This window comes from Pseudopodoces humilis, chromosome 6, assembly GCF_049639895.1.
Source record: "Pseudopodoces humilis isolate 2021_Gansu_Grassland_sample_001 chromosome 6, ASM4963989v1, whole genome shotgun sequence".
Classification (NCBI taxonomy): Eukaryota; Metazoa; Chordata; class Aves; order Passeriformes; family Paridae; genus Pseudopodoces; species Pseudopodoces humilis.
Window position 1 is genome coordinate 11314633 of NC_142205.1, and position 13685 is coordinate 11328317.

General features: G+C 39.4%; 1 protein-coding gene across 3 annotated transcripts in view; it reads right to left on the reverse strand.

Annotated features, from left to right (window-relative positions):
- Positions 1-13685, reverse strand: part of SORCS2 (sortilin related VPS10 domain containing receptor 2) — a 525812-nt gene that overhangs the window by 377109 nt on the left and 135018 nt on the right. The window contains exon 1 of one of the 3 annotated variants that reach the window (XM_088056208.1): positions 13528-13663. The exons of the other annotated variants lie outside the window; for them this stretch is intronic. The gene's annotated coding sequence lies outside the window, so the exon portion shown is untranslated. Of the gene's footprint in view, positions 1-13527; positions 13664-13685 lie in introns of those variants that run through there. 3 annotated transcript variants of the gene reach the window in all.

Sequence of the window (13685 nt, forward strand, 5' to 3'; positions counted from 1 at the left end):
TGCTTTTTAAAAGGCAAGCAGATGAAGCATGCCTGGTATAGGCAAAATAAGTTGATAAGCTTTGCAGTGCTCTATATTGCCCAGAAATATTACACAAAAAGACACAAATTGTATATTTTTGTATACAATTGTACAATAAGAACAAACACAGCCTACCTACCATGTGCTATCCCATACTGGAAGGTAGGGGTAGCCATCTCATACTGCATAAGTCCAACATTCTCCTTCAGCCAAGGATTTTCCCCAGCATAATGGGGAGAGATGCTTCAGTGTTGACCCTCTGGGTTGTTGCCTTCATCTTAAGTCAGAGAACACTGATGTTAATATCCCTTATTGCTTTAACATCACATCCTCTGCAATGGGTTCATTTGCTTTCTTGCACCTGAGATACATCACCCAGTCCAGGAAACCCACCTAGATAAATAATGCTTACTCTGCTGTTACCTTTCTGCTTTATAACTATTCTGTCTTGCTTGGAAGCCTGGTAACCCTAGCAATGAAAGCCACCATTCTGATAAGGTTTTTTTAAAAAAAACAAACCAAAACTAAGTTTCAGGGCATGATTCAGCAACTGAGCATACAATTTAATTCATAAAACTATTTTTCTCCTTTTCTCTTGTTTTACTTTTTCCTTCCCTCCCTACCCTATCCCTCTCCAGTACTACAAAAAGAACCTGGCCTCAGGATTTCTGCCAGGGGGGTTATACCCTTAAAGTCCTTTCAGAATACAGTAAAATCTCAGTCCATTCTCTGATGCTGGGAAACAGCATCACTCATCTATGACAGCATGATAACTCTGGATGTTTCCATCAAGTTGACAAGGATGCATAACTTAAATAAAAATTCATGTTCAAATTATCAACAAATGAAAGTTAATGATGGATCAAATTTGGCAGAACTATTCTAACATATAACACAATTTGGTCCCAAGCTATAAGATGTGAAATTTAAGTGATAAATGGTTGCTGGAGACCTTTTCAAGATAATTGACATGCTATGGTGCATTAATATTTCTTTCATTAGTATCCATCTGGAGCACTCATCTGTTGGCAGAAGGCCAAGTGAATTGTGTAGAAAATAGCCCTACCACAAGAGTATTCTACTTAAAAGACAAATGCCTTGGGAAACCGAATATTAGTCATATAATATTAAGAGTCTGATTTTTGACCTTGGTTCTCCACTGTCACCTCTTTTAACATTCATATCATTTACAGAAACGATACTACCACGGTCTGAATTATTTTTAAGTACTCGATTTTTGTGTGAAACCAGGTATTTTGATATGAGCATGACCTGAGTATACCCTGAAGATCCTTTCACAGATCAAAAGCACAAAAAGATTTTTGAAAGATAGGCTTTTGTGGCAAGAGTCATCTAAAGTCCACTGATTATTTTCAGAGTAAATCAGTTACAATTATCATATTTTTCATCTGTTCTAAGAAATATAATTGTCCTCTTCCCTCTTCCTCTACTGTACAAGAAGTCTTGTTACAAAAGAGCATGGACTGGAATCACAGGTTTGTGGGAGCTTCATCCAGCCTGATGTTGCAATGATATTTCTTCTCTACATTTTCCCCTATAATTGTTCCATTTGAAAGCCAGCACTCCACATGAGATTCTCGTGCTCGTTCTCAACACAGTCAGCATCATCCACCTTTCAGCTCTACTGGGCACTTTTAATTTGTCCCAGTGACTTTGGCCATAAGTTTGTCCCAGTAAATGCTTTCAGCAAGTTCTATTTGTCAGAGTCCTGAGAGCACCAACAGGCTTTATGTGGTCAGTCTCATCTTGGACCCCCAACCATGCACTTCTTTGTGCAGAGCCTGCCATCTTTATTCCAGCTCCGCCACGGAGTCCTGGCCTGAGCTATGTCATGGGTGTGCCTGTTCCCCATGCCAGTTCCTTGTGTTCCTGAGCCCTACTTAGATCTCATGGGTTGACTTTGGACCTGGCTTGAGACCTTCCCTGCAACTAGGGAAGTACTCATTCTACATAATTTTCAATCCTGAGCAAACTTAAAAAGCAAGAAAAAATTAAAAGTGTACGAATTTTCAGAGCCTGGTTGACTTGCTCTTTCCATTTTGTTTTACAATATTCTTCCAGTTTCAGGTGGTGGTTACAGCTCACACTGCCAGCTGAGGTGGAGAAATAGCACCATCATTCAATTAATGTTAAAAAGCTAATAGAAATACTTTTAAACCAATCATTGGAAAAAAGTCAAATAAAGTACAAAAGAGAGAGAAAAGATAAATCCCATGGATTCCCCTGAGCCAAACAAGCCTTGAATTCCCAGCATCAATAAAAAGAGCAGAAAAAGAAGAAAGAAATGCAGTTGTCCCTTGTGTCATCATATAGAAGTTAAAAAGCACAAGACCCTTTTCACCCTGCACAATCACAGTTCACCTCTCTTTGAAAAGATCTAAAGATCTGTTGAGAGATGAAAATACATCTATTTTCTGCTATTACAACCACAGGACAGTGATCCTTGTATGGGTTTTATGCCCACATACAGGCAGCTGAAAACAGATAGTGATGCAAGCAGCTGCTAACCGAGAACTGCAGCACAAATAAAAAGAAGACAACACCACAGGCTAAGCTTCTGGAACCACAGCAAATAGCTGCTAATGGTGTGGTGCAGGTACTGCTTTAGGACCCACCTGCTGCCAACCAGCTCAGCCACAGAAACTTCCATCATAAGGAAAAAGAGCAGAAGAAGCCAGGATTTTTTCTATCACCAATCTAAAACATTATGTATGGATTTCAAGGGAATGTTAATAGAATAAATCTGGAGTATCCTGGAGAAGATGGTTTTAGCATAGGAGACTTAATTACTTCTACCACATAAAGAAAATTTTTTCCCCACAAGAAAACAGAACTGAACTAATGGCCTGGGAGAAAAAGCTAAACAAGTAGGCAAGTGGAAATGCAAATGAAGATTATGTTAAATGCACATGAGACAGAATGCAGAAGAGTAGGAATGTTGCTGAACAAACAGCATAAATCCACCATACTAGAGAGCCACTCAAGGGACAAAAATCAGAAGAGAGCCTAAATTAGAAAGAAAATGGGGTAGAATAGCATATACATAAATGAGAAAGACATTCATAAAGAGCAAACTATACATTCCTTCTCAGTTATACAATCACCATTTCCAACCTGCTTAATTCTGTGGGATCATAATTCATCCTAGGATCCACACACATCCATCTTCTTCATTTCCTATTACTCCTTCAGTTTTAACATGTATTACCCCCTAAAAAGAAATACATCGCTTGCTTCCCAGCCACATGGATCTCTTCCTGACATTCCTGAATGTTTTCTATGCACATCTTCCTCACACAGTTTTTGCCCATTTGGATAGTCAGTAATCTCATCTGGAATCTATTCAGTAAAGATTTCTTTTTTTCCTGCTGCTTAGAAACTCTAGAAGTCTACCCAATCCCACAGATTTTTCAGGATGTGATCCATATCAGAAACAGCATCATTCATCTGTACGAGTGATTCCTGAACAGAAAGGCATTTAGCAGTACAGACCTTTGAACTGAGGCTACTTGGGGCCACACATCTCACAAAACACACCAAATTCTGCATAAACTGATGATCAAGGTTACAGTGGCCATGGCACACTGTGGGAAGAACAAAATTCAGAGGGGCTGAGATGACAATCAACTAGAACATTGCATCAAAAGACTAGTAGGCCAAATGCACACCCATCTCAGAGCAGCCCTCACAGGGATGTACACTGAGAAGGGTAAGCAATACAGAGCATCACAGTGACAACCCCCCCAGAAAGACTCTAAACCTTACATAAAATTCAACCATCACACAACCTTTGTCATACATATCTCCAGGATACCTTTGTCATAGGTAGATAAAGGAAATATTGATCAGCTAATACTGTTTTAGGGTTTCTTTCTATTACATGTATCAGAGGAATAGCAAACTGCCTCAGTCAGGGTTCAGTCCCCATTAAGTCTCCTTATGGAGGCTTGGCTTAACTGGACTTTTACTGGTTTTCAGTAGCATCATGGCCAACAAGCTGTTTTTCTTAGTGTTTAGATTTCACTTGGTTGGGTGCAGCTGTTCTTAATTTGGTTAAGGTGAACAGCCTGTGCTTCTCTAGCTTAGTGATCCATAATGAAAATAAGTATAAATGTTTTAAGGCTTTGCTATAGAGCGATGTTCAATGAGGGTACCAATAAGGCAGCAGGAATCTTCATTAGCCCTGTGGGGAAAAGGCATATATTTATTCTGGTTTCCATCACACAGTGGAAAAAATAGACCAACAGCATAGGAATTCCAGTCCTTGAGTAAGAGCATCTGTAAAATCAAAAAGTGAAATGGGGGAAATAGGTAAAGAAGATTAAAAGGCCTCACGTACCTCTGAAGTACAATAATTTGAGACAGGAAATTGGTATCACTATAGCAACCAACACAGTATCATGAATGGCTGAAAGGAATTTTTTAAGCCTACAGGGGTCGGAAACTGGATGTTTCGGACATTGGAGGAACATTTTATTTACAGTTAAACACTTAAAGAAACAAATCAGTCATATGGTACATTGTATTTCTAATAAATTTTTCCTCAAACTTGGCCTTATGCAGTTTTGTTGCATCTAATTAGTAAGAAGTCTGATTACAGATCACAGATGGTGAATTCTTTAACAGGAATACAAAAAGACTACATCTAATCAGTCAGCGTCTTACTTTGGTAAGTCTGCAGGCACAATATCCAGATGTAAATAAAATTTAAGTGCCAAAATATTTCCCATGAGGGAATGACTTGCAGGAGTTATCAAGAAACAAAAGCTTGCAGTAATAAGACTAAATTTATATGGAGCTCCAGTGGGAGAGTGTGAAAAGATGGCTTGGGGTAAAATTAGAGGAAACTGAGAAGTTATATTCACATTCTAACAAAAGTTAAAACACTACAGAAATTATAGGATAAAATGCAGCTGCTGCTCCCTGGATGGAATGCATTTGGCAGCTTAAAACCTCTGCTATGATGCTTCCCCACACATAGAACCTGCAACCATAGCACCTGCTAATTGGGGGTGAATGGGGGGTGGAGCAGAGCAGAAGCACCACTGCCAGGCTCTTTTGAAATCTCTGCAGGGAGGGGAACTCAATGGTAGTTTCCAGCTGGTAATCACAGAGTGCATGTCAGCCAGGGGAGATGGGGGAAGATGTCCTGTTGCTGAGCCAGCAACTCAGGGCTGAAATCTCTCTCCTCAGATGAACTTGGTTCATTAAAACCTAATTGTAATACTAACACACATGGCCATCCTAAAGTTACCCACCTTCAAGGTACAAACCACCTCTCACTGAGTATGGCCTCTGAATTTAGGAGCAAAGTGAGAGAACTTTACACCAACCAATAACAAAGGTATGTATGACTAGAGTCACTTGAGCTCCACCTAAACAAAGAAATAGTACAAAAGTAAGTCGAGAATGGGGAAAAGTCAGGGCAGACTCCATCATAACTGCTGGGATCAGTCAAACTGAATCTCTTCTCCCTCGCAGCAACATCCATTGGGTAAGAACCCTACTCTGCTGAATACTCTTAATTGGGATTAGAGTTTGTCTGTTTATTACTTTCAATACGTTTTTGCATTCAGATACTATCACCAGCAATCCTTGAAACTTAACCTGTCACAATTTATAAAGTGTTACTCTGTAAACTGCTGGTGTGATTCCTTCATGGGCACCATGGTTGCCAGCAGTGGGTAGACCCACTGCTGGGTCTCTTATGCTGTTGGAGTGTTCCCAAGTCAGTCAAACCCCCTTCTGATCCAGCAGCACTGCTCAGTGAAAGGGCTCTATAATGGGACACCAGCAGAATGGCTGGGCACAAGGGACTCAGCTTTCCTGGGGCACTTACAAACCAAACACCAAGGACTGAAGAACTCTCCTCACACTGAGGATCGGAAAATGCCCCTTTTCATGTGACAGATGTCTATACAGGTATGTCCCGTGTACAGCGTGCTGGAAATTTCCAAACCACCAGCAAGAGAGGCAAGAAAATGATATCATTTCTCCTGTCAGTCAAATTCCCAGTTAGCAATGAAAGTCCTATCAAGGGTAAGGAAAACAGCCCTGAATCCAAGAAAATAATGAAAAGGCTCTAATAACATGCTGGGAGTTCAAAAGTGTTGAAACCAAAAAAAAAAAAAAAGGGGGGGGGTGTGGAAATAACTGATTTTCAATTTGTGAGAAAGGAAGAAAGCACTCTGAAAGCACGTGAAAATAAATGGAATAGCAGGCAAGACAGTCAGCATGGTTAGTCTGGCGAGCAGTATGGAGACCTGTGTCTCCTCTGTAGTTGTTCTGTATATTCTGCTCTTGATTTAAGTGAAATTATTTAAAGGAAAAGATTTCCTGAGAAGATAGTGAACCTACTAAAATTTGGTACAAGCTTGGTTTAAGCTGTCCCCTAAGCTTTACCAGACCATTAGCTTTCATGATGATACTGCACAATAGGTCTCTTATTAAACCCACAGTGCTAGATTCTGCACAAACATCAAGCCCAAAAGATCCCCACTCCAAAGAACTTACAAGTCTAGACAAGCCCATATATAATATATATACAGCAGATTTAACAATACTAGAGGACCCTAGAGCCAGAGTGCCTAACCCATGAACTGAGGTGGCACAGAAAATAAATTCATTTCACATATGCAGAAATAACTCTGAATCACTCAGTCATTGCTAGTCAAAAAATGCCCTTTTTCAAGCACAGCAACTTGTGCTGAAATGCCAAGGCAACCTTTCCATATTGGCTATGAAAAAGGCCCCACAGGCACAGCAGCTCTTGCTCACTGCATTCACAGGCCCAGGGAAGACACCACCTGTATATCCACGTGGAGAATAAGAAACATCTACGGATCCAATTGGCAAGGTGAGACAGGAGTGCCAAAAGACTGATGACAGGCTTCTTTCTCATTCCATAAGCAATTATTCCACCATGCTAATGGTCTGAACAAAACAAAGCACCTTTCTAGAAGATTAATCTCAAAATCAAATATTGAGCCCAGGTGTGACATGAAAAAGCAGCATTGACCAGACCTTCTTAGAATTTTGACCAGCTACAGAAAGTGCAAAACTGAACAAAAAAAATTCTCTAAGACTAAATACCATAATGGGGAGCTAGAGGGAGAATCTCTCCAAAATCAATAATGGAGATTCTTCATAGTAAAGAGCAAAAGGAAGTGGTTCAAAAATCCCAGTTTACCTAGAATTTTGCCCGCTGTACTTCTCCATGCTTACCAAATGTAGAAAGCTGAGAGAATCAGGCAACAGCAGCATTTCCTGCTACAATAAATGTTTTTAATAAGAGAAAAGACATGTTTACAGACAAAAGCTGATTAATTTCTTTGTATGCAACCATTACAAAATTAACAGAAGTAAGCCTTTAATTATTATAGTAGGGCTTTAAAAATAAACAGACAAACACAACCCCCAAAACCAGGGCAGACATTTCAGCTACTGCCAAGAAGATTTTGCATGATGCATTCAGATGAGACTTTTGTGAGCTAGGTTTTGTAGCAATTACAAAAGTCTGAAATGAAGAGGAAAAAGGGAGAGGCTCTCTAAGATCCTAAGATGGGAAAGAATCTGTGAGAAAAAGTGTTTTTGCAAAAACTACAGCCATGAGACATATCACATTGTTAAGATTGCAAATCCAAGACAGCACTGAAATAATTTTCTACTCTCTTGCTTATGGTATTTTCTTAGAGCACCAAGTAACTTTTATTATCATTATGACTAACATGACTGCAACTTCATAATAATCAGTATCAGAACCCAGGATTCCTGGCAGGAGAGCACAGAAAACTGCAGGAAGTACTCAAAATCCATTTTAAAATATGCATTTCTTGGCTAAGATGTGGTGAGAAGGATTTGTCCTTTCACTGCCTGAGTTAGCAGAAAATTCATAAGCACAATAAGAAATTAGGTGCTTCAACTTATAGTGCTGTTTTGATTATAAAAATAGGATAAGTAACAGAAAACCCAGTATTTTGATCACTAGATTTTTATCACACCTCATGCTATGAATACATCTGATAGCATGATCATGTGTTTTATGGTTCCCATAAATATTCCTAATCCCTAAGAACTTTAGGTTATGCAAATGGTGTTTAACTTGCAAGACACATAACCCCAGAGATAAATTATAATCAAAGTTGTTCCAGCAGGAGTCTACTATAAGACTAAACCTTCTAGCTATTCCTTCTCCTGATCACAGAATCACAGACTGGTTTGGACTGGAAGGGACCTTAAAAATATCTCATTCCAACTCCCTTTCCACTACACCAGGCTGCCCAGAGCCCCATCCAGACTGACCTCAAACATTTCCAGGGATGACTTTCATTTGCTTTAACAGAAGTCTGAATTTTCATGTCAGGTAAGTGGAAACCTTAGTGACAAATCAAGCAATAAGAAATTTTTTAAGAAATATACTCAAAGAATATTTTTCAAATTTAATCAGTGTGCATCCATTTTCACTTCAAATGTCTGAGTCACATTCCATTACTGAAATGAGAATTTTAATAAGGTTACTATTTTGCTTCTGTCTCATTAGTTTTATTACTAATTTCAGTGATTTATATCTATTGTAAATATTACTATAAGGCACATACTTCAGGGTTACATTCAGGCCAAACTGTGATTCAAATCTACATTTTATTACATTTAATTGTGTTTCTCTGACACATGGTTCAGCTATCAGATCTACAGGGGATGTGCTAGGTCTTGAATTACTTGACTAGAGCTGCTAAGAAATTTAAGTAAATTCAAGAGTCTCCTTTCCCCTGGAAACACAGATATGTCCTATTACACTAAAATCAGTCCCAGCTGCTTACTCTGTATTGCAAGGTGTAGTGGGAGATGCAGAATCTGGACAAGTCATTAGAAATATGAGATAAGACTTTCGTTCCTTTTTTCAGGGGAGGAAGAAAAATGTGGGGAAATTAGCTCAGGTTTTTGTGTCTCTGCAGTACCCCTCTATCAGAATTTCATAGCTGAAAGTTCACCACTTTTGCAATAAGCATGGCAGAAAGATTGCCAGCTCTAAATTTAAGAACCCACTACAACTGCATTTAGAAGGGAAACTGGGGGAAACAAGGCCAGCCTTAGCAGGATACTTATTGACAGCATGGACTCGGAGAAGTTCATATCAACCCTTCCTACCTGCAGATCAAGACTAACCCAAACCAAAATAGTGTTCTCCTCTGCAGTAAGATGACAAAGTTTGTCCTTGTAATGACTATCTTTCATTTCCAGCAATTGAACTTCTTTGCCCATGAAAATCCTCAAGAGGTGCAGGTCTTCTGTATAAGGAAAAAATTGCACAGCAATTTATCCAGACACACTCAGAATATGAAAGCTCTATGGCTTTAAGTAAAAATGTGAAGAACCCAGCAAGAGGGAATAAATAGCCCTTATACTGTATCAGGTATATTTTTTTTTTCTCCCCAGAAAAGGTACATTAAAAACCAAAAACAACAATGACAAAACCACACACACACGCAAAAATTTAAAAACAAACAAACAAAAAACCCAAACAAAAAACCCCACAAAACCAACAACACAGAATGTCAGCAACATTTTCATAAAAGATGTTTAACACACTTGAACTGGAGCTCTATTCAGCCTTTATGCCCATTTCAAATATTTCTTTTACTACCAGTGGACTACAAAGCTGCCGTATAAATTGCTCTCTTACTTCATGGAACATGAAGCCTAATAAAATCTTCCTGTTAAAGTTTTACCTCCCAATTAAAAAGAGGGATTAGTGCTCTCAAGTGAAAACCAAGAAACATTTTCTTTGAGTTCCAGATCATGAGATTTGTTTTCTATCTCAAAGGCAGTAGGTGCCAATAACCTTAATTCCTGTTGATAAGAACTTGAGAGCAACTTGCACTAAAGTTATTTCCATTAGAGCATCTTACTTCACAGCTGAAATGAGAAGCACGGAAGGCCAGCATGAAAAGCTGTCTCTCCTGGGAAAAGGATTTGGTCACGGCCAATTGGGATGATAGGAGCAATCAATGTGCACAAGCTGGTTGTATGATTTTAATATTCATTCAAAGGAGTCAAGATCACCATCCCCTGTGTAGAGGCTGAGTGCACTCAGTGTCTAAAATAAAACCAACAGGAGAAGGAGGTCTCATTGCTTGTGCAGGAAACACTGTTCAGCCAACCAGTGAAAAAAAATAGCAATTCTCCTTAGACTTCCAAACAACCTGTCAAAGCTTCCCATTTCACCTAAGTTCTTGCACATATAACAGTTCCATGTCAATAAAATGGAATCAGAATGTTTTTCTCTCTGTGTGTATACACATATATACATATGTGTATGCATATATATAAATATATATTTATAAATATGTATTTTGTATTTTTATATATTATACATATATAAAGCCTTAAAAGTAAAAAGAAAAAACAAAAACCTTTTCAATTCTACACATGCTTTAAAACAGCCTCAACTACCTAAATACTATGTAACCTCCATCTAAGAACTCCAGGCCATACAATACTAAGAAATGTGTTTAAGTCTACTGTTCTAAGGAATAAAAATATATTTAGGACCTACAGCATATGATGAGTTAAAAACAAACAAACAAACAAAAGAAAAACAACAGAAGAAAAAATCCTGAACAGCTGCTGCTTTGTGTCTGTAAACAATCAGGCTCTTTGGACCCCTGTACGTGCTCCCAATAGCTTGTGACAGCCTCAAGCTGCTTGCATGAAAGAGCTGTTTAAGGAGAACATTTCAAGAGACTGGGTATGGACAACAATGTGTTTTTCTCAACACATGAACCAGGTCCCCTTGGGAAGATGTTGGCAAACTACATCAAGAGAGAGTTTCTATGCAATTGGTGTGGTTTGGGCCTCTGCTAATTCCTACTGCCCACATTTCCCCCAGTGCTAGCCCCACAGAGTGGGACCAGCTTCTGAGCTCAGGAGAAGAGGGATTGCATCAAGATGTGCACTGCTAAAACCATGCTCACATTTGGATTTTTATTTTCTCTGGATGTGTGAGGTTTGCATGATGTTTTCCTCACAAACAGGAAGTTAAGCTAAGTGCAAGGCCACATGCACTGGCAATGCATCCTGTACCAATGAGACCTTCTGCTCTCCAAAGCTGAACTATTGTGGGCAGGATGAAGCTTTTCAAGGATAAATTGCTTTGTGGAAAGCCTCTGTCTGCCAGCCTCTGCCCACTGCTGCAGTGAGACACTGGCAGTCTGTGCAGACGTGCTGGGTCCTTAAGCGGCAGGAGCCAGAGTTATTTGTGGGGACATGGGGCCAGGAAGCTCATTCAGGCTTGGCACCAAGCCACACTACAATGGCATCTGACAGAATATTGCAGTGATTTTGCTACCTCCATCAGCCTTCTCTACAAACACCCACTGTGCTTTTGCTGAGGTGCAGAAACGCTTCTGATTTTCTCGTTTTCTATACTGGGGTTCAGTACAACACACAAGCATATGGTGCAATTTTACCCTATAACACTCCATCCATGGCTAGTTTGTTTTTAGGAGTGCAGAAGGTGATGTGCCTCTTGTTACAAAACTGTTTAATGCATCTCATCTGCCTGACATGAGATGAGGCCTGGGCAATTGGGATTACTGCTAATGATACAGTTACCACCAACACACATATTTCTGTCTTTGCCTTTCCTGGCTTACTCATTTTGCTCATTCCTGAACCTAAAGTGCAGCATTTCTAATTCTATATGGTTATAGGTAGTATAATAAGGATGCAACTGGGCTGTGACCTCTGTATATAATGAGGAAATACTGGTATTTTACCACAGAATTGTACTACCATGAGTACTGGGATGATTTGGCCCTTTGCCTTTTCACCTCTGCAATACAGACAGATCACATTTTTAAGTGAACAGCAATATTTTATAAAAATTACTCTTCTACTCTATTATTTCTTTTACATTCTGAAATTCTTTACCTTTTCCCGGCCATATTGGCTGTGAGAACCAGTATCATCTGCTGTGTCACTTCTGGGTGAACTAGAACAGCAAGCCAGCTGCATTTGCCAAGTAAAACCATACCTATCCAGCCAAAAAACCTTCTAGATCTGCATCTTAGCATTAAAGCTAGATAACAAGACAGTAGTTATCTATTGCAGTAGGTGACAAATAGTTGCATCCTAACTATGTCTGAAATTGTAGATCATTGCATTCAAAAAATTCTGGTCTTTCAAAACAATCATAAGTGCTGCCAACAGATTCAGATGGTAAAAGCATTTTCACAAGAGTAAACTTACTGATCATATTGATCAAAGCAAGCATCTCTGTACTCGAATTTTGGAGCTGTTGCTTCTGCATTTGAAAATGATAAAGAAAAAACTGCATTGCGTGTATTAGAATTTTCAATAGCAGCACCAAAACCTGTTTCTTGTGATTTCTCAGCAAGTCTTAGAGATAGCTGTGCAAGCTTACAGCTCTTCCAGGGAGGGGAGAAGGCATTTAAGACTGGCTTTCTGAAACACTGAAAGGGATGGCAAGCCAGAAGGCAGACAGGAGGAGTAATTCAGAATGCCTATTTGTATGCACTGCAAACACATTTATGTAGTTTTCCTCGTGCCAGTTGTCTTAAGAGACAATTCGAGTGAAGTGAAGCCATCTGTGCCAGGTCTGGCCAGGGCATCCCAGCCAGAGTTCTGTGCCCAGATGTAAAACAAAAGACATCGTCTATGGAAAGTCAGTTTGCAAACAATTCCTAAGGGAGCTTCCTAATGCACTGGTGAGCAATGCAAACAAACTACACAAAACTACAGACCCCACTGTGTGCAGACCTATAAAGTAGATGCCAAATCTGGATTTTTCCTAAAGATATCTGCTCTAATTCTTAGCCACAGGGCAACTACTTCACACCAGTTGCAACAATTCAAGGAACAACTGCCAGGGAAGTGGATAAAAAAAAATTAAAGGTCCATATACAAGTTAGTTACTAGTATCACAAGAATCAGATGAGAAAGATCCTTTACAAGAGAAGTCCCCAACCAGCTAACATATAACAATAATATGAAGTCAATGAACACCAGATATTAAACTGCAGAGTCAAGTTGTGCCAGGGAACTGAGAAGTGGCTGATGCAGAAAGAGTAACCAGCGGCAATTAGTACAGCAGCCTACATAAGATGCTGCCCTGATATCTATTGGTATCTGGTATTTAGACACATGGAGATGCTGCAGAACCACAGTGTGGTCTGATACAAGGCCCTGAAGCAATTCTATGCATGAGATAAAACTCCTGAACTATGAATGGGAATTTTTTTCCTTTACTTATCCAAAAATTAAAGAACAGTCTAATTCATCACCAGCCTTTACAGCAAGAAAAAAATTACTTGTGATGGAATGAGAAGCCTCTGCTCACTGTATGTAAACACATACATTGAAAACAGTATTTCTAATACTGCTGTACTAAAAATAAAGCTCACCCATTGATAAAGCTCACCTCACATCGTGAGACTTTATAGAGCATTGACAGAGTAAACTTACTTTTGGGTGAAGGTGGTCCCACCCGATGTCCCTCCAAAGCAGTCACCTTTCATTCTCAGACCTTTTTAGCTTACTAAGTGATCAGCTGCTTTCTTCCATGGTTCACATAAGCTCCATGTAGCCTAATCAAGCCACGTCCCTCAGGACATTGTTGCAGT